The sequence below is a fragment of the Hylobates moloch genome, unplaced genomic scaffold (genome assembly GCF_009828535.3).
Source record: "Hylobates moloch isolate HMO894 unplaced genomic scaffold, HMol_V3 SCAFFOLD_24, whole genome shotgun sequence".
In the NCBI taxonomy this organism is placed as follows: Eukaryota; Metazoa; Chordata; class Mammalia; order Primates; family Hylobatidae; genus Hylobates; species Hylobates moloch.
The window spans coordinates 29,623,154-29,642,468 of record NW_026652299.1 but is presented as its reverse complement, the minus strand read 5'-3'; the positions used below and the strand labels follow the sequence as shown (position 1 = coordinate 29,642,468).

The window sequence follows — 19,315 nt, the reverse complement described above, 5'->3', positions numbered from 1 at the left end:
CACGAGGTCAGGAGATCGAGACCACGGTGAAACCTCGTCTCTACTAAAAATACAAAAAAATTAGCCGGGCGTGGTGGCCGGCGCCTGTGGTCCCAGCTACTCGGAGAGGCTGAGGCAAGAGGATGGCGTGAAGCCGGGAGGCGGAGCTTGCAGTGAGCCGAGATTGCGCCACTGCACTCCAACCTGGGCGACAGAGTGAGACTCCGTCTCAAAAAAAAAAAAAAAAAAAAAAATCTACCACATGCCCAGCATTGCTCATACATTCATGCATCTGTTTCCCCAAGCCGTCAACATAAATAGGGGATTTTTGCCACTTTTTAGATTAGGACACATGGTAAGGGAAGAAATGGCATATCTAGATATATAACGTTTCAGATACAAGAGTCAGGATTTGAGTCCAGACCTGTTCTACCTAATAGCTTCTGTTTTCTCATCACGCTTTCTGATAGAGAACCAGAAGTTGTTTTGGAAGTAAATAAATAGCTGTCTGTCTGTTGTTGGAGCTCAGAAAAATGATATTCCAAAATGAAGGCCTCAGAAACAAAAGATTTTCTCTGACCTTCTCCAACCGTCCTGTCTCTGGCCCCTCATTCTTCCCTGGGGCTAGCCACAGAAACTAAAAACCCCTTTTTTCCCAAAGCCAACCATAAAACCTAAAAATATTACTCTAACTTTCTTCCTGCCTTTCTGTGTAAAAACTGGCCATAAAGACATTATCTGAGCCAGTTGCAGTGATTCACACCTATAGTCCCAGCAATTTGGGAGGCCAAGGCGAGCGGATCACCTGAGGTCAGGAGTTTGAGAGCAGCCTGGCCAAAATGGTGAAACCTCATCTCTACTAGAAATACAAAAAAATTAGCCGGGCATGTTGATGCATGACCTGTCGTTCCAGCTGCTTGAGAGGCTGAGGCAAGATAATTGCTTGAATCCAGGAGGCAGAGGTTGCAGTGGGCCAAGATCATGCCATTGCACCCCACCCTGGGCGACAAGAGAGAAATGCCACAAAAAAAAAAAAAAAAAAAAAAAAGAACAAAACAACAACAAAAAAGAAAGACATTATCTGATCTACTCTGTCTGATTTTAGGTCATAAGATCCCCCTTCCAGAGAAGGTCCTGCCCCATGCCCAGAAGGAAGGAATGCTGCTCAGAGGCAGAGAAGAAGCTAGACAGACAGGGCTCGTCTGTTTTTCCCTCTCAGTCTGTAAACATTAGATCATACTCTATTTGTCCAATCAAAGTTAGGAGAACTGTCCAAACTTCACTGAACCTAAGTACAAAAGTGAAGTTTCTCTTGTATTTTCAGCTTTTCACTCTGAAGGCTCCTGTGTCATGTAAAACTATAATCAGGTAAATTTGTATGCCTTTCTTCCTATTAATCTGCCTTCTGTCAGTGATTTTCAGCTACCTTTCAGAGGCAATGGGGAAATTTTCCCTTGGCCCCTATACTATCCAATTGAGTGCTTCCTGATGTAAAGGTGACAAGACCCTTAGAAGGAGGACTGCTTAAGAGCTGTGAGTTTCCTACTTTGACAATCTTTCATCATCAAGCTCAGTAAATGACTTTCCTTCTCTTTATTACATCCATAGAAATTAATTCATGTCCCCCCAGAATGAGATGTGAAATAATGGTATTGTCTCCTCTCATTTAATGGTCATTTGCCATATTTTAAGGGAACTGAAGTCTAGGGAGCATGCACAGCACATGGCATCACTTCTTTAGACCAGGCACATGGAGAACAAAGACATTAGAAAGGAGGAGAAAGATCCTGGAAATGGGGAAGCAAAGAACATAGCAAACTTTGGAACTCTCCTGTGGACTCAGTATTTTCAGCCACAAGGACTACCAAACTAGTGTGTTCATTTTCACATTTTAATTTATAAGAGTGAAAACTCACACATGACTCAGCAATCCTATTACCACATATAGACCCAAATGAGAACAAATTGCTCTACCAAAAAGACACAGGCACTAGTATATTCATTGTAGCACTGTTCACAATAGCAAAGACATGAAACCAACCTAGGTGCCCATTAGTTGTGGAATGCATAAAGAAAATGTGGTACAAATGTGGTACATATACACAATGGAATATTTTGCAGCCATAAAAATGAATAAAGCCGGCCGGGCGCGGTGGCTCACGCTTGTAATCCCAGCACTTTGGGAGGCCGAGGAGGGCAGATCACGAGGTCAGGAGATCGAGACCACAGTGAAACCCCGTCTCTACTAAAAAATACAAAAAAAATTAGCCAGGCTTGGTGGCGGGCGCCTGTAGTCCCAGCTACTCGGAGAGGCTGAGGCAGGAGAATGGCGTGAACCCGGGAGGCGGAGCTTGCAGTGAGCCGAGATTGCGCCACTGCACTCCAGCCTGGGCGACAGAGCGAGACTCCCTCTCAAAAAAAAAAAAAAAATGAATAAAGCCATGTCCTCTGCAGCAACATGGATGTAGCTGGAAGCCATCATCTTAAGCAAATTAGCATGGGAACAGAAAACCAAGTACTGCATATTCTTACTTATAAGTGGGGGCTAAACATTGGGTGTGGTGGCCATAAAGATGAGAACAATAGAGACTGGGGCCTACTTGGGTCGGGGGCAAGGGCTGAAAAACTACCTATTGGGTACTATGCTCACTACCCGGGTGATGGAACCATATGTACCCCAAAGCTAAGCATCATGCAATATTCCCATGTAACAAACTTGTACGTGTACCCCACAAATCTAAAATAAAAGTTGAAATTATAAAAAAGATCACAGGAAAATATATGGATATTATTTGGCAAAAAAATTATAAGGAATAAGAGTATAGGCCGGGCGCGGTGGCTCAAGCCTGTAATCCCAGCACTTTGGGAGGCCGAGGCGGGCGGATCACGAGGTCAGGAGATCGAGACCATCCTGGCTAACACAGTGAAACCCCGTCTCTACTAAAAATACAAAAAATTAGCCGGGCGTGTTGGCGGGCGCCTGTAGTCCCAGCTACTTGGGAGGCTGAGGCAGGAGAATGGCGTGAACCCAGAAGGCGGAGCTTGCAGTGAGCCGAGATCGCGCCACTGCACTCCAGCCTGGGGGACAGAGCAAGACTCTGTCTCAAAAAAAAAAAAAAAAAAAGAGTATAAAAGCCATTAAAAATAAATTACTTAATTAAATCAAATTTTTGTGGAGCATTTAATGATAAGGGAAAGATCATAATGCAAATTAATGTTGAACAAAAGTAGGGAACTAAATTATATATATATATGTAAGCTTCTATACATACATATGTATGTGTAGATCCCACCTGTGTGATACATACATGCCCATACAGACATAACTTAGAAATATTGCAAGTCTTGTTCCAGACCATTTAAGTAAAGCAAATATTGCAATAAAGATAATCATACACATTTTTTGGTTTCCTAGTGCATATAAAAGTTGTTTGTACTATAGTTTATTAAGTGTGCATAACATTATATCTAAAAAACAATGTGCTTACTTTAATTAAACATATTTTATTGTTAAAAAATGCCAATGATCACCTGAGCCTTCGGCAAGTCGTAATCTTTTTGCTGATGGGGGGGTCTTGCTTCAGTATTGTTGGCTGCTGACTGATCAGGGTGTTGGTTGATGAAGATTAGGAGGGCTGTGGCAATTTCTTAAAATAGGACAACAATGAAGTTTGCCACATGGATTGACTCTTCCTTTCATGAAAGATATTTCTGTAGCATGTGATGCTCTTTGATAGCCTTTTATCCAAAGTAGAACATTTTTCAAAATTTGAGTAAATCCTCTCAAATTCATATTCTAAATTCTTTGCTGTCATTTCAACAATGTTCACAGCCTCTTCACCAGGAGTGGATGCCATCTCAAGCAATCACTTTTTTTGCTCATCCATAAGTAGCAACGTCTCACACTTTAGAGTCTATCATGAAATTGCAGCAATTCAGTCACATCTTCAGGTTCCACTTTTAGTTCTATTTCTCTAGCTCTTTCCACCACATCTATAGTTACTTTCTCTGCTGAATCTCTCAAATTCATCCATTAGGGTTGGAATCAACTTCTTCTAAACTCCTGTTAATGTTGACATTTTTATCTCCTTTTTGAATCACAGATGTTATTAATGGCATCTAGAATAGTGAATCCTCTCCAGAAAGTTTTCAATTTACTCTGCCCAGATATCAGAATAACCACTAACTGGCAGCTATAGCCTTACAACATGTATTTTTTAAATAATAAGACTTGAAAGTCAAATTTACTACTTGATCCATGGGCTGCAGAATGGATGTTGTGTTAGCAGACATGAAAACACACTAACTTCCTCGAACATTTCTATCAGAGATCGTGGGTAACCAGGTGCATTGTCAATGAGCAGTAATATTTTGAAATGAATCTTAATTTTTTTTCCTGAGCAGTAAGTTTCAACAGTGGGCTTAACATATTCAGGAAATCATGCTATAGACAGATGTGCTGCCCTTCAGGTTTTGATATTCCATTTATGAGGCACAAGCAGATTATATTAGCATACTTCTTAAGGGCCTTAGAATTTTCAGAATGGTAAATGAGCATTGGTTTCAACGTTAAGACACCAGAGAAATGAACCCCTAGAAACAGCCTGTTCTGTGAAGCTTTGAAAATAGGCATTGACTTCTCCTCTCTAGCTATGAAAGTCCTAGATCACATTCTCTTCCCAAAAAAAGGCTGTTTTGTCTACATTGAAAATCTGTTTAGTGTAGCCACCTTCGTCAGTGATGTCATCTAGATCTTCTGGATAATTCCCTGCAAATTCTACATTAGCACTTACTGCTTCACTTTGTACTTGCATGTTATGGAGACGGTTTCTTTCCTTAAACCTCATAAGCAGAGCTGTGCTAGTTTCAGATATTTCCTCTGAAGCTTTCTCTCCTCTTTCAGCCATTATAGAATAGAAAGGAGTTAAGGCTTTTCTCTAGATTGGGCTACTGCTTAAGAAAATGCTGTGGTTGGTTTGATCTTCTTTCCAGACTACTAAAATTTTCAAGGCCATTTTGCATTCTTATCATTTGTGGGCTCAGTGAGGTAGCACTTTTAATTTCCTTCAATAACTTTTTCTTCACACTCAGAACTTAGCTAACTGGTACAAGAGGCCTAGGCCTCAGCCTGTCTTAGCTTTTGTCTTGTCTGCCTTGCTAAGCTTAAACATTTCTAGCTTTGATTTAAAGTAAGAGAGGTGCAAATCTTCCTCTCACTTGAGTACTCAGAGGCTATCGCATGGTTATTAATTGTTCTATTTTCAATATTTATTGTTGTATGTCAGGCAATAAGGAGGCCCAAGGAGAGGGAGTGAGATAGGGGAATGGCCCATCAGTGGAGTAGTCACACAACACTTATCACTTATGTTTGCTGTCTTATATATAGGTGCACTCTTGGTGCCCCGAAACAAGGAAAAGGATAACTAACATTAAAGACCACTGGTCACAGGTCACCATAACAGATATAATAATAACTGTGTGAGAAAGGTGTGAGAATTACCAAAATGTAATGAAAACATGAAATAAGCACATGCTATTGGAAACATTGTGCCAATAGATTGCTCATTTCAGGGTTTCCAAAAACATTCAATTTTTAAAAAGTATAATATCTGCAAAGTGAAATAAAGCAGAGTGCAAAAAAATGAGGTGCCCTCTATATATTACTGTGCAAACCATTTATGCACACACACATACACATGTACACACACACACACACACACACACAGAGAGCCAGAGAGAGAGAGAGCAAGCATTTACAAACATATCAAAGTAAAGACCATGATACTGCCAGGTGCCGTGGCTCACACCTGTAATCCCAGCACTTTGGGAGGTCAAGAAGGACAGATTGCTAGAGCTCAGAAGTTCGAGATCAGCTTGAGCAACATGGCAAGATCCTGACTCTACTAAAAATACTAAAAAAAATGCTGGGCATGGTGGTGCGTGCCTGTAGACCCAGCTACTGGGAAGGCTGAGGCAGAAGGATCCCTTGATCCCCGGAGGCAAAGGTGGCAATGAGCCCAGACTCGGCCAATGCATTCTAGCCTGGGTGACAGAGTGAGGCCATGTCTCAAAAGAAAGAAAGAAAAAGAGAAAAGGACCATGATATCAAAAATAATAAAAGTCAATATTACTCACTGATTTAATTACAAGTGTCTCATATTTTCTAAGTTTTTATAATTTAGAAATTTCTAAACTGAGCATGTCTCACTTTTATAATCAGACAAATATATAAATATTTTAGTAGTTATTTAACAATGACTTATACCAAGTTAATTATCACATCTATCTTCATGTGGACATATTTCTTGGTACTCTCAAGAATTCCTACAAATTTCCCTGCTATTTCAAGAGGAAAAATACAGCCTTTCTCTACATAATTTATTTTAAATATAGGCATGAGGGATATGGAAACTATGAAAGTCTAAAAGAAATGAAAACTGCATTTCATTAAATACTGACAGAGAAAAGTAAATAGAAATGTTAAAGCCTTAATTCCTAAATCATTCAGCATTTTGGTGTCATTCATGAGTAGGTCCTATGGCCAGCCTTTGAGAACACAGGGACAAATGAAGATAGCCTCTGAGCTAATAAGTTGGCCAAAAGAGACTGGCTTACATCTAAGTGAGGAAGGGAGTCATAGTATTGCTATTTGCTGATAAAGAACCTAAAACATAACTAAATTTGGCTGACAGAAATCCTTTCTGGACCATTTTCCTCAGAGAGCCGTGTGTCTGTATTTACTCTGTGTACAAAAAAAAAGCTTGACCTTTACTGAATGCCCAGAATGGCTAGGACACCTTGCCCTTTGCTCTAGTAGACAGGCCTTGACTCTGAGGAAATAGTCAATTCCCAACACCAGAGATAGGAGAAAGCCAAGAGTCTGAGTTAAAGACAGAAACCATTTGCAAAACGTGGCCGCCAAGGACTTCAGCTGGCAGGATGACCCCAAGGACTCTGGTGATGGCTGCTCACATAGCCAATCTGACCATTCCTCTGCCTTCTTATGACTCTTGGTGCCCATCCAGGAGCTGCCATCATATCAAGAGAACAGCTCAAATTAGCAACGTGCTGAGGGTTTGTGGTGATATTGTTGTGCTAGCACCCCAGTGATCAAAAACGACGGAAGGGCATTTTGTGGCTGGCCAAATGGGGTACCATAATTTGTGTGTTTAATATCTATCAGAAAATATACTTCAGCTCCTTTCTCTGACCTTGCTCAAGGAGATGAAGCAGCTTCCGGCCAGTGAACAGGGAAAGAGCATTTGCAGAGGACAGGAGAGCCAACAGAACATCTGAAATTACTCGATGGAAGCCAACATTTTATATCGCTGCTGTAACTCTATCCTGTTTTGAAAAAGCAATAACCTTCTTTCAATCTGAGTGACAGCCATAAGGGGTTGTTACTATAGTTCTCAGAACTTAGAAAAGAAAAGAAAAAAAAAAATCAACCTACATGGTGGGGTAGAGAAGATGGGAAAGGAAGTAAGGGGCTTCTCAAATGGCTAATGGATCAGAACACAGCCACAAGAGCCTGTTGGGTTTCCTATGTAAGAGATATGGAAGCCAGGGTAACTGGTGCAAGGTCACACAGCTAGAAGGGACGTGTCATGGGGTCTGTGAACACGGTCTTTCCACTCCATCTGTCTATTTGTTCTTCCCTGTTTACCTGTCTCGGTGGGCATTTTCTGCCCTTTTCCTGTTCGTGTTCTCTTTTCACCAATCATTTGTCTACTGCCCACAGTTACCTTTCACCATAGAGGCAGCCAGGCAGCCATATGCAGTGGGAAAGGCTGACACAGCTCACCGTGGCCCATGGCTGCCACCTTGGCTGTCTCTATCACACTTATCCAAATGCACTTCACCACCATGGTGGCTTACCCAGGGCACTCCTTAAAAGGCCCTATAGTTTATCTGGAGGCATCGGGAAGCTACGGCACTCTTGCCTGCCTTTCATAGAATGGCAGAGGACACTGGCTGCGTGATTTAATAGCACCATCTCTGCTGATGTCCCAAGGTGCCACTCATTTGAGAAGCGTCTGCACACAATGCTAATATTGGCAAGATTTCTGAAAAGCTAACTCAGGTACTAAATCATGCCAAATGAACAAGTCAAATCCATATTGGGCTGCTCCCAAGGTAACTCTCGGAAAGAAAAGCAAAGGTTATGTCGGTGACTGAAGCAGAAGTCAACTCAATGCCCTTTCAGAAAAAAAAAAAAAAAAAAAATATATATATATATATATATTTAAGACATAATGTCTGAAAGTGGATTTCTTCATAACTATCACCATATGCTGCCTGCCTCTCTTTATTCTTGCAGTCCTTATCCTCAGATCCTGTGTCATCCTTTAGTGGTCCTGTTGTAGATGACTACCCTGTTTTTCTAAGTCATGCTGCCTCTTCTCTCTCCTGGAGGTGAATATATAGCCCATTTCCCTAAACATACAGTTATGTCAGTTTGGTTTTAGCTGTAGGTGCACTCTATACTGAGGCTACTCCTGGTCTTTACCCATTTTCTTTTCCCACATGAAGAGAAGGACAAGACACATCTATGTGGGGTCGTGGAAAGCTACCCTCACATTACGCATGTGGAAGAGTAAGGCTCTGAAGGATAAGATCAATTGTTGGACCTTTGCTCTATGCAGATGATGCTGGCTCTTAGAACCAGGGGCTGCTGCCTTCACACTGCTCCCTTCATGTTAGGGAAGTCACATGCCAAGCCTGAGTCTAAGAGCCTTAAATACGCCCTCAATTTGTTCTGTACCTTAAACAAACAAACAATAATAATTAATAATTGGGCATCATATTTTCACTTTTGAAGCATTATAAATCCAACAGGATAGGGTTCTTCAATCTTAGAAATGGAGTTTTCCAGTGGGTTTTGCTGGAAGTGTACCATTGCATTATGAGTTATTATTTTTCTAAAAATAAATCACATTTTGTCCAGTGTTCCTTGAAAGTTCACAATAAATGTCAAGTCTTTGCGGTTTCTATTCATAACTCAAGAGCCTTTACAGGAAATTTGCCCATACTAAAGTTTTCTTTCAGAAGGAACCGGTTTTCCTTTTTTCTTTATTGTATTTCTTCATCATCTTCAAAATCAATTTTTTTAATGGATGAATCAGATTCTGCTTTTGTCCATTTGTCCTTTGAGTGAGTGGATAGCTGTGCAGTGCATCATCAAAGCTTTCATATCCAACATCCCCGAGCCAGTCCCTAACCCAGGCCAATAAGAACCCCAATGCCACCACAAGAGATATGAAGAGAGAAAGCAGCCCTCTGGTTCTCCTCAGGTTTGCCCCATGCTATTCTCTAAGTATGCATGAGGGCTGTGAAGGATAAGATCAATGATGTCCAGTCCAATGGGAAAGAAGACAGGTTTGCGAATTAAACAACAACAACAAAAAAGCAGCAGCAGCAAGAAAAAAACCATGGAGGCAGTGCTCCGAATAGAAATAGCTAGCCTACTGATTCTAAGTGGGCATCGTGATTCAAGGAAGAGGTAGCATTTTTGGATTCCATCTAAGGAGTATGATGGTTGTCAGGTGCGCTATGTGAGAGGTAGGGATGGTCAGATGGAGCGAATTTTTTTAAAGTTTGCATCAACTCCAAAGTTCCATGCAGATAGGTCAAATCCTCGATTGATGGTATGTATTAATATATAAATGCTTAGCTTTATTTTGGTGAGAAAAACATTTCAATAAATAGTAATGATATAATAACATTAATAGCCATTGGTAATTTTATTTTTTGTACTCTATATTTTTATACAGAAGATCTGAGATCACGGATGACATATGTTAATGTCTTAAAATATAAATGGTGCTAAACAATTCCATTTGCTTTCCTATTTTGTTCTTCTTTCTATTGAGGCCAGGTCTAATCCCCAAATGAGTTTCTTGCAGATATTTGAAAGTATTAAGGGGATATTTTGTAACATACCTTTTTCTTCCCCCAACCACATCAGAGCGGGTTTGCTCCAACTCTTTCTAAACATTCATCTGAATGTTTATAGGGTGAAGAACTTTTTGTCCAATAAATGGAGTCATTTGGCTGAAGGGACATTGAGCTTATGCTTGCCACTATCACTGCCAAACAAACAAAACCCATTGCTAAGAAAATACTGACAGTTGAAAAATATGCATTAGCACTATAGAGCTTCACCTTCTGCTCTCTAACAGTCCAAGGTCCTGGCAGCCTCTTTACCTTGCTTGCTCACCTTCCTAAGATAATTTGTTAGGAAATGATCAGAGATACCCATCTATGCTATAGTGTGGACTTATAAACACAGAGCACCAGTTTTCTGTTCCCTGATAGAATTAATAATTTACAGTGGAAAAACGTAATCATGAGAGGGGAAGGAAACCATTTATCACATTAACTATTACATAAATGTGTTTCCTATAGCAAGACCTTGTTTAATCCTCACAACAGTTCCATGAGGCTTGTGCCCTTCTTCCTCTTTTGTAGTAAGGAACTGACTTATCCTGGGTCATACATCCAGAAAAATCTGAAAAGCATTAGAATAAAAATGTGCCTCCTTCCTGGCTCTCTTTCTTCTCTTCCTCCCTACATTTCCTTCTGTCTCCTCTGGTACTCCCTCCCTTTCCTACTTTTGGTTTGGCTTCCTGCCTCAACCTTGCACCACTTGGGATCCTACTTGTCTTTCTTCAACAGATTTCAGGCATGAAGAATCAGCACAGGAAGGGGAAGGTAGTTCTTTTTATATGTGACCTTTCCTGGGCTCTTGAAAGCATACTGGGCTGGCCCTCTCACACTGCAGAGTAGCTGTGACCCTGCAGGAAGCAGCTCAGCTATCCTTGAGATTGCTGTCTAGACAGGTTCCCTGCCTAACAAGAGATGTGAAGAGACTATCTGTTCTCCATTGCCCCACAATTATTTTCAGAATACTAGGGAGAGTACATGGTAGTGACATCACTTTTTCCCCATTAAAGCTGCTACCTTGCTTTTTTGCTTTAAAAAAAAACACACACACACAGTGAGAAAAGTATTTTTTTTCAAGAATTTTTATGCAGTGTTGAGTAAAGGGAGATCCCTTTTACAAAATTGTTTTGTTTTACTTGACAACTCCTGGTGATAAGTGGAGTTAATATTGCCAAGTAAAAATGGACCCTGGAGTGTAAAAGAAACTTTATTATTAATCTCTTATGGTTTTAAGTCTATAGTCACAAGTGAAAATACATTAAATAGAGATCACCCTTAAAACTTGTGTTGAGGAGCAGAAGTAACATGTTTTATTGAATTATGTGTGGTTTTCCCAAACATGAGAACATCACTTAAAAGTAAAGTCTTCAGGTGGGAAGAAATACCAACAGTTAAAGTGTCCCCGAGTATTGATTATTAGTCTTTTGTTTGAAAGAGATATCTGAGACATAGTTTACAGAAGAGAATATGTTAAGTAGGAGAAGTTAGAGAAGACGACAGGACAAAAAATATATACAAAAGTGAGAAGAATGAAGAGTGTTTTATATACATATATACAAGAGTTAAGGTCATTAAAGAAGAAAAAAAAGGGAAGGGGTGCATTGGCATCCACTCTGTGGGCAGAAGCCTCAGATATAATCCTGTGGGCTCCATCTTGGGGGAAGGCTTGGAGATGGATTTGAGGAAGTTTTATCAAAGGACAAAGAGAAAGCATTGAGTCTGTAGCTTGGGGACTTCTTGGATTCTGCAGACCCCTAATCTCTACCAATGACATGTTAGTCTTTGTTAATATAAATGTTCTAATCATAAAGCCTAATCGTCTGATTTGTTCCCTCTGGTGGCCATCACTGTATGGAAGGAAACCTAAGGAACTGGAAATAGTAGAGATCTTTCTTTTGGTGGTTTCTGTTAATTAGCTTGAATTATTGGCACAATAATAGAGCTGCCACCACCATTAAGAATAAGTAAAGGTGAAAGTCAATAAGAGAACAAGGTATGACAGAAAATTGACAATAAGTAGCTGAATGATCTACCGGAGAAGGTTTTAGTATCAACTAGTCTAAGCTGATCTGACAGTTAGAGACCTAATCAAGCCTAGAGAGCAGCAATACCCACTTCCTCCTTCTTGGAACCCCTGTACTTAAATCTCAATGTACTTAAGTGTCACTACTTCCAAGCTTTAGATTATTAAATGTGATTCAGATTCCTGCTGGCTGTAATGGGAATTACAGATAATGATTATTATAAAATCTCCCACATGATGCTTTAATCAGGATCACAGCCATTCGTTTTAAACAAAACAACAGTCCGTGTCATTCAGCCCATGGCCTGTTTACAGACTCACAGATGTGAAGCCATAGGAACGATGGCTAATGAAGCAGAGCAGGCAAATCGCAGACCCAATACTTGGCTATTTCAAAAATTTTGTCTGCATTATTAGTATTCATGTTTCTACCAGAAAACATGAATTCTGGGATCTGGAAATCTGGAGAGTCTCCAGATCTAGATGATATTCTTTCTTAGAGTCAGCCACGATTTCACACTCGCAATCACACTCACAGTCCTCTGCATATTCATTAAGCAACAAGGATGAATGAGCGGGCTGGGTGTGAAAGCAATGAGGAGTTTTGGGGGCTGTGTCTAAATGAATGGCACATGCCTTGCGAACAGAGCCAGTCACTGCACCACTCCATGCACTTGTTGTAAAATATTCAGATTTTTACCAAAGCCAAGTCAGCAATCTGGGGGTTTTATGTAGAAAATTTCTGATTTTTAATCATAGAGGCAGGGACAGATCCCTCCAGATTCTGTCTAATGTCTTATATGCTAGAATATGCTACCCATGCAGGTTTGGTGACTTAAAAGCAGAGATAGAGGATTGCAGGCATTCTTCGGTCTGAGCACCTCAAGCCATTCAGAAACTTGGTCTTTGATGTGAAAATGTGTTTCATGTGCTTGGAGCAGGGGAGGTGACAGAAAGGTGCGGCTGGTGATGATCATGACATCACCCTACATTGTTTTTAACATAAAGGGCATGCCAGGCATTCTGGTACACACTACACATATGTTTTCTTATTTGATCTTCACAAACATATCAGACGTTTCCATTTTACAGAAGGAGAAACCGTGGCAAAGAGAGGTTAAGGGAACCAGTCCAAAACCTAGTGGCAGCTACTAAATTGCATCCATTGTGTCTTAGATGCTTCCACACATAGTTTTAATTCTCAAAACAATAGTGTGAAATGGACATCATTCTACAAACTCTGCAGAAGAGGAGAAAGGATCTCCGAGATTTACCCACTGCACAAACTCCTCTACCAAGCAAAGTGACTAATTAAGCTGGGATTCAAATCCTGGTCTGACTCAAAAGACTGTGGCTTTGACTATGAACACATTAGCTGCCCTGTTAGAAACTCTGTTTATATCATCACCTAATAACTCCTAACACCCCTGCAGGGCAGGCAACAGTGTCCACACTTCACAGTTGAGATCAAGCTCTTTATCCACATGTACACAAACATTAAGTCAGCCCAAGTAGATTACAACCTGAGGATCAATCCCTTCTCTGGCTGACTCCAGGGCTTGTGTTCTACCTGTTCCACCACAATGTGTCATAAAGTCTGCAGGTTCCCCATTTCCCTGCACGAATATGCTACCCAGTCCTGCCAGCCACCCATCCAGTAGCTTAGGACAAAACCTGATTTTTCCTTCCCCAGCTGAGGTCTACCCTCTACAGAGTCACCTAGGTGAGGTGAAGAATATTGAAACAGCCTCATTTAAACCCTTGCCCAAAAGTTTCTGGTAGCTTATGATTATGCTTAGAACAAAATCCACATTTCCTCATGTGATTTATGTGGCCCTGTGTAATCTGTCCTTGGCCTCTCTCTTCTCACTTTCTGCCTTTCTCTTCTGTATTTCCAATCACTTTAGTGTCTAGCAGATCCTCCAATAAATCAAAGGTGTTTTAGTGTCATGGACTTCCCCTCCACTTAGAATTTTCTTCTCCCAAACCTTACTTTTTCACCTTATTTAGGTGTCTGTTCAAATGTTACTTCCTCAAAGAGATATTATTTAAGGAGGAAAGAAAAGTATATATACATATAAAACAGAATCCCTGCACTTACCTGGGTTTCTCTCTTTGTCACTTACAACTATCTGAAATTATATTATAATCTATCTGTTAGGTAACATGAGGTACCTTAAAATGGCGCCGTTCCTTAAGATGGGGTCGGTTCCGGGTTCTTCTCCCCTCCTTGACTGGGCACTGTCTGAACCCGCCAAAGGAGGGCCAGTCAGAAAGAAGCATCTCCCGCCTTCCCTTGGGCCCACCCCACGTAGGCCCAAGGGATATAAAACCCAGCACACCAGCAGCTCTCTCTTCTTCTCTTCTCCTCTCTTCTCTTCCTTCTCTGCTCGATACCTCCAATAAAGATCTCTTGACCACGACTGGTGTAGCCTGATCCTTGCCCGGCCTCTTTCATTGGTGCCGTGACTCGGATCGGGAACACCGCACCCTTCCGTGGGATCCCGATCCCTCTTCGGGCTCGGTCCAGACCCCGGCCGGTCTTCGCCCATTTTCCTGTTCGCCGACCTCTCCACCCAACACCGGCCTCATCTCGGTAAGTCTCCCCTCCTGATGTCCAACACCAGCCGACCAACTCCCGTCTCAGCAGCCCGCTCTCGGCCGCCGTAAATCTTACTCTAGACTCGGCCTGCAGGGAACGGAGTTTTCTCCCTCTCCTCCTCACGTCTCCGGCCTGGGCCCCCCTGCCCTTTCTCGTCTCAAAATTCCTGGTACCAGGTGGCCCACGGTCCTCGACCATAGTCGGCCCCTCATTCCTTTCGCTTTGGTGACGACCGAACCGGAAGCTCTGAGTCACGTCGCGGTGTTCGGCTATTAGGGGACGCCCTACTTAGCCCTCACTGCATATCCTCTCCTAGCCCCGCAATGGGAGGCTCCGCATCCCTGCCGGCCGACTCTCCCCTACGATGCCTCCTAAACAATTTGTCAGCCCTAGGCTTAGCGGCCAACCTCAAACCAAAACGTCTAATTAAATACTGCACACAAGACTGGCCCACTTACCCCTTAGATAACCAAAATAAATGGCCCACTTATGGGCCTCTGGATATTGTGAGCGAACGGGAAAATGGGGAGAGATCCCCTATGTCCCCAGCCTCCCGTGTAAACCTCAACATCTTATCGCTGCCCTCAAACTGCTAACCTCTCCCTCAGATCCTGACTTTGACCCGGCTGACGAACCTCCGCCATATCACCACCCTCAGCCCCACCCTCCGGCCGCCACCCCGCCAGCGGCGGCCCCGCCCATTACCACTTCCCCGACCTCTCTCTTCCTTCCCCTTCCTCCGCAACCTCTCCAGCTCCCTCCCCTCTGCCGCTCAGCCCTCCCACCACTCGTTCCAGATCACACCTTCCCGTCCTCGCCCCTCTTAGAGAAGTTGCAGGGGCAGAAGGCATTGTTCGTGTCCATGTTCCCTTCTCTATGGCTAACTTATCCCAAATTAAGAAATGCTTAGGCTCTTACACTTCTAACTCCGCCTCTTATATCAAAAAATTTCAATATCTCCTCCAAGCCTATAGCCTCACTTTCCATAATATCTATATAATTCTAACACCCTCCTTCCCGAGGAGCGCAGGCGAGTCTGAGAGCAAGCCCGCACTTATGCAGATGAAGTCCACCGAACAACTCCAGCCTTACCCTTAGGCACACAGGCAGTGCCAGAACAGGAGCCTCACTGGGATTACAATACAGACAACGGAATCGCCTCTCGAGACCATTTTGCCTCCTGCCTTGTAGCCGGATTACGTAAGGCGGCCCAAAAGGCTGTTAATTTTAAAAAAACAACCCATCCGCCTTTCTTGACCGCCTTACACAGGCACTCCAACAATATACCAACATAGACCCAGAAGCCCCTGATGGCAGGCAGCTTCTCATGTCCCATTTTTTCGCGCAAAGCTTCCCAGACATTAAAGCCAAATTAAAGAAGCTAGACAGAGGTCCCTTCACCCCACAGACCGAGATTCTGGCCACCGCGTTCAAGGTATACCATAACAGTGACGAGCAGGCGAGGAGGCAAAAGTGTCAAATGCTGGCTCAAGCTCTCTGAGCCCCTCCTCGGCCAGCTATAAACACTGGTGACCATAAGCCACCACTTGCCCACTGTCAGCCCCCTGGGCCCTGCTTCAAGTGCGGCAAAGAAGGGCATTGGGTCCGTGAGTGTTCCAATCCCAGGCCTCTATACATGCCGTGTCCAAAATGCCACCAGCCCCGTCACTGGGCTGTCGACTGCCCCAACTCCCGGATGGGGGTTGGGCCAGACCCCGGCCCCGCCCCCGACCTCTTAGGACTGGCCATTGACAATTGACAGAGCCCTGGGACTCCCCTCCGGATGCACACTATCACTGCACAGGAGCCCAGGATGCCTCTCACAGTAGATGGGTGCCTCGTCACCTTCCTCCTCGATACAGAAGCTACTTTCTCGGTTCTGCTGGAATTTTGGGGTGTCACTTCCACTTCCGGCCCTCCTATAGTCGGGGTAGGAGGCCAAACCATGTGCCCAAGAACTACCCCACTTTTATCCTGCTCCTTCTCAGGTCACCTCTTCTCTCATAGGTTTTCAGTTATGCCCCAGTGCCCCCTTCCCCTGTTAGGAACAGATATCCTTTCCAAGTTTAGAGCAGCCATCACTTTTAATCCCATAGCTCTCCCAGACTCCACCTCCCTCCTCGCCCTAGTTGCCAACTCAACTGACCAACCCCACACTCCGTCTTCCTTGTCCCTATCTGTCAACCCCACAGTCTGGGACACTGCCACCCCCTCACTGGCTCACTGCACTCCTGTTGAAATCTCTCTAAAAAACCCCCACCACTTTCCACACCAGCCCCCAAACCTTAGACTCCTCTGATTTACAGTTCCTCCAACAGCTCACGTCCACCTGCACCATCTGCCAACACACTAACCCGCAAACCCCACTACGGCCAGGCACCTTCCACACTCATCAGGCCAGGGGACACCTCCCCGGCAGCGACTGGCAACTTGACTTTACCCACATGTCTCCAGTTAAAAGATTTCGATACCTCCTAGTTCTAGTTGACACTTTCCCCGGGTGGGTTGAGGCTTTCCCGACTACCAATAAGAGAGCAAGCACAGTTGCTTCACTTCTCCTATCAGAAATCATCCCGTGGTTTGGGGTCCCCTCCTCCCTCCAAACTGAAAACAGTCCTGAGTTCACATCCCAAATCTCACAAAATATAGCAACAGCTCTCAAAATACCTTGGCACTTTCACATCCCATATCACCCACAATCTTCCAGAAAAGTCGAGCGGACCAACCGCACACTCAAAGAGACCCTCACCAAGCTATCCTTAGAACTGCACCTAGACTGGCATGTGTTGCTTAGAACAGTGTGTAAGTCTGCACTGAACAAACCTCTTTGCATGAATGGCTGAACGACTTCAAAAGTGCATGTACATTCTCTAACATTTGGCATGCATTTTAGTGTTTTCAGAGCCAGAAACACAAGGAGAACAGTCATGTTTTGAAATCCACTAAGAACAAATACTAGGGATAAACACAGATGTAAGAAAAGGAATGTTTTGGATAGACTCCAGCTAAGTAAGTGAAGTGAAAAACAGAGTCATAGACCTTGGAACAAAGAATGAAAACGATTAAGCTGTGAATGTTGTTAAGAGAGGTTTTAATTCTTTTTTTTTTTTTTTTAAAGGCATGCAGAAGCAATAATTGAAGTTAAAAGAAAGAGAAGATTTGTTCTTCATGGAAGAAGAGTAAATATTATTTTATTTCTCCTTTCCTTAACTTGAAAGAAATGAAATGAAAGACAGCAGAGAGTTACCAAGGTGAGAATGGGGGAGGCATAAAATCTTAAGGGCTGTCACAAAAGCTAGTAACTTTTTTGTAGTGCAGATTTAAGGGAGGAAATCACATTGCTTTCAAAATGGAAACTTCAAGCAAAGCTAGTGCTGCTTGTATTGACCTTTAGGGGAAGAGGGTAGTTAGCATTTGTTGTTGTTCAATTTCATGTAAAATGAGGAGCCCTGAGAGCTAGCATTTCTGTCCTGAAGCATCTTCATGTAGATCAGATTCAGACCCCCATGCCAGACTCCTCAAAACACACTAATCCCATCTTGACATTTGCAGTAAATGAAAACTCTCTGTCAGTAGGTAGATAGAGGCTTTCCTTCTAAGGGTCTCCTATGATGACAATTTGATATAAACAAATTAAGTATTTCTATAGCCCTATTCTCCAGAGCTGGAGGCAGCATGTCACCTTCCTCATTGCAATGTTGGTGGGGTGGAAGGTCAGTATGGTGTGGCCCAAATATCAAACACTGATGGGCAGGATATATTTGCTTTGATCTGATGCTGCCAGTTCTTCATGATCTCATTTCTAGGCTTCAGTTTCCACCATTGTGAAATGAAAGGATGGATGAGATTAAATATGCCCTATAGTCGGTTCCCAAATTTAAGACTCCATGATTCTAAATCTTTAATGGTCATAGGAAAAAAGATTCAAGAATGTACCAGTTACATAATATTTTGGAAGTACTCTATCACTAGAAATTTGAGGTCCCCTTTTTTGTCAACTTCAAGGGATGACTTTTACTTTAGAGAAAATTTGTTTCCAAGGACTGTATCTTTGGAATTTCTACTTGGTTAATGATGTTTAGGGGTATGAGGGGGTGCAGAGAGGAGCAGAAATCATGGTGGCATGCATAAGAAACATGCCTTGAAATATATTCTATGATGTGCTTGCCATTATTATGATTATTATAGTTACAGATTCACATAGACGTATAGAAACTAAATAATTCCTAGCTTACTTTTCAAAAGGACAAAAATTAGTGTTTTTCTCTTAATTTTAGATAAAATCCTAGATAAAAAAATTTTAATCTTACCCTTATTTTGATTTCTACTTTTCACTCTTCATTTCACACTACAGATGGGGGTAGGACAGAAATAAAGAGGAAGAATCATGTTTCCTTTATTTTAACGCCCAAGTCATCTTTCCCAAATCAATGATAAGGGTTTTATCTGCATACTGTGTATGACTTGAGAAAAAACTAACCAGGTGGCAAGCCAGCTACATTGGACTTTGTGTGGGTGTAAAGTCCAGCTTTGCCACCTTTACTTGGTGTGGCATCAGATGAGTAATTGAACCTGTTTTTGTCTTGATTTACTGTCTGTAAAGATAATAAGAAGATCTGCCTCAGAATTTTTTTACCAAGTTTAAATGAAGTAATAACTATAAATAATCAGTACAATGTCAGTCATAAGTTCAGTATGCAATAATGGTCAGTATGCAAAAAACACTGGAGAGAAGAGGATTAAAATACCTGCCTCTACCACTAAAG

The 19,315-nt window shown here is 42.4% G+C and overlaps 1 protein-coding gene and 1 long non-coding RNA gene across 2 annotated transcripts in view; one reads left to right on the top strand and one right to left on the bottom strand.

Moving 5' to 3' along the window:
* Nucleotides 1–19,315, bottom strand: part of CNTNAP5 (contactin associated protein family member 5) — an 879,440-nt gene that overhangs the window by 728,605 nt on the left and 131,520 nt on the right. The window lies entirely within an intron of this gene.
* LOC131382430 (uncharacterized) overlaps nt 14,360–19,315 on the top strand; it is a 19,457-nt gene continuing 14,501 nt past the window's right edge. The window contains exons 1-2 of the long non-coding RNA XR_009211921.1: nt 14,360–14,543; nt 17,668–17,800. This is a non-coding gene — a long non-coding RNA (uncharacterized LOC131382430). The remainder of the gene's footprint in view (nt 14,544–17,667; nt 17,801–19,315) is intronic.